Source organism: Nansenia antarctica (genome assembly GCF_963989245.1).
Source record: "Nansenia antarctica genome assembly, chromosome: 16".
In the NCBI taxonomy this organism is placed as follows: Eukaryota; Metazoa; Chordata; class Actinopteri; order Argentiniformes; family Microstomatidae; genus Nansenia; species Nansenia antarctica.
The window spans coordinates 25478157-25480656 of NC_137686.1; the positions used below are offsets into that span (position 1 = coordinate 25478157).

At 44.8% G+C, this 2500-nt stretch overlaps 1 protein-coding gene across 1 annotated transcript in view; it reads left to right on the top strand.

Moving 5' to 3' along the window:
* Window positions 1-2500, top strand: part of LOC308172186 (paired box protein Pax-3-like) — a gene marked incomplete at both ends in the record, with an annotated part of 10737 nt that overhangs the window by 3054 nt on the left and 5183 nt on the right. The window lies entirely within an intron of this gene.

A 2500-nucleotide genomic window follows, 5' to 3' on the forward strand; every position in this document is an offset into this window, starting at 1 on the left:
AGAGAGCGCGAGAGAGAGAGAGAGAGAGAGGGAGAGAGAGAGAGAGAGGGAAAGTGAGTGAGTGAGAGAGAGAGAGAGAGAGAGAGAGAGAGAGAGAGAGAGAGAGAGAGAGAGGGAGAGAGAGGGTGGTCATCTCATCTTGCATTAGGGGGGTCCGGACACTCACCGTCTGGAATGTTTGCTCAGTCTGGAATTGCAATCACGGAATGTTCCAGCAGTCTTAATTGATTGGAATGAAGGAATCTATCCCTTCGTAACGCGGTGTGTAATTTATGCAAATGACTCACTTTGTTGACTAATTAGTTTTAATTAATGTATTCATCTGCTCATTCGGCTCTTTTTCTTTTTTAATGCGTCTCGGAAATAGGCTCATTTCCATATCATATCAGGCTGGACGGTCGTCGTTTCAGTATTTTAAAGTTAATAAAAGAGGAGGGAGGAAAGAAGGAGAATGAATCGATCCTCACGGCATTGATGGTAAACGCATTAAAAAAAAAAACTCTCTCAAAACTCCCGATTATACCTCGGCTGCATAAAGCTACCATCCAGCGTCCACTCCGACTGGTATCTATAGCAGTCCATAGAGGTGGAGGAGGCCTGGCCTCCCCAATAATTTGAGAGAAGAGAGAGAGATTTAAAAAAGCAATAATTATATTTTTTATCAGACACACAACATACAATTCAGAACAATACTTCATCCATTTCTAATATTTATCCTGCAGAACAGCACTCATACACGCGTGTGGCGGAAAATGGTACTACACGGAGGCCAGGCCTCCTGTCGGAAAGTGGTTTCTCATAGAAGTCAATGTAATGCAATTTTTTTTCATGGCAATATGTGATTGGCCAAATCACTGAAAATGGGTGGGCACAGGAGGCCTGGCCTCCGTGTAGTACCTTTTTCCAACCCACACGCGTATGAGTGCTGTTCTGCAGGATAAATATTAGAAATGGATAATGGATGAAGTATTGTTCTGAATTGTATGTTGTGTGTCTGATTGACATAGTGTTTGAGTGCTTTTGACATGTCATTGATTGTATGTAGTATGTTGTGGTGAATGTTGTTTGTATTCTATTCTATTCTTAAACTATTCTCTATCCTGAGAGTGTCCCAATCCCTTCAGTACCGCCAAACACAAATTAATAATTTTAACAAAGACAGATAAAAGAACAGGGAACATTCCATCGCGAGTGAAGCGAGCAAGCGGAAAAAAAATTGGCCTCCTCAATTCTGGAAGTCACCAGCCTCCACTGCTATAGAATCCTCCTCCCCGAACAACAACGCCCCGATTGCTGAACGTTCCCAGAAAGCTACCGCATTTTTCTTCTCTCACATATGATTATGTCTCTGTTTGTGGACTCGGGGGGGGGGAGGAGGAGGGGAGGAGGGGTTTGTTGTCGAAGAGCAAAGGAGCAAGGAGAGGTTTCGTTTCCTGTGGCGGGCGTGGTGGGCGCGCGGTATAAAGACACAGGCTCTAGGGCTCGTAAGGCTTCTTTGGGGTTGTTGGCTCCCCCAGCGGGGTGAGGTTTGTTTGGATAGCTCCTTGCGGACGAACTTGTGTTCAGTTTTTCGGAGAATCCTCCTAAGGCTCCTCGTAAGGCTGTCCTGTCCCTGTACGGCCTTCTTAGAAGCGGACGAGTTCGAATCGTTCGACCCTCAAAGTATTCGGACCCCCCGTTCTCTCTTTAGTCCTAAAAACCTAATAGGCCGCATACACAGAGCGTGAGCGTGAGCGTGATAAGGTTCTATCTCCGTTTAGGGCAGTTCAGAGATATTGAGCGTCAAAGTTTTTACATTCCATTATGTTTTGTGAGATGGAACCTTTGTATTTTATGAATTACTAACTCAAAAATGTCAACATTTAAAAAATAACACCACACAGGCATTAATAAACACCTAATGGATCAGATTATGTAAAAAACTCAATTTTGACAAAAATTGAGATAGAACCATATAATTCTAACTTCACGAGAGTACGTACTCTTACTCTCTGAACAGTGACATTCGTTCTTTGAGTCGTAAGAAACCCAGTACTGTATGCTGTGTACTCTATAACATCCTTCCTTTTTTCGAGCATCACGACTGCCAACGGCCCCTTGGCCCGAGCGTCGATTTTGCCTTTTTTTCCTGGCGGCTACGACTGGGTGGATATGATGATTCACTTACTTACTCTAAAGTATCTGTTGTAAGTAAGTCGCTTTGGATAAAAGTGGAAATGTAAGTGAGTAGTTAGCAACGGGTCGTTCGTAGCAGACTTACTTCCCGGCTAAAAGACTTACTTTCCCAGATAAAAAGGCGTCTGCTAAACAGCACCGAAACAAAAAAATGGAAATGGGAAAAGTGAGTAGTTAGCAATGGGTCGTTCGTAGCAGACTTACTTCCCAGCGGTCGGACCTCTGGGCTGCTCTGGGGGCGTCCGGGCCTGTGCTGGGGTAGGGCAGGCTTGTGCTGGGGTAGTAGGGTAGGGTAGTAGGCCCGGGGTGGGCGTGGGCAGATACC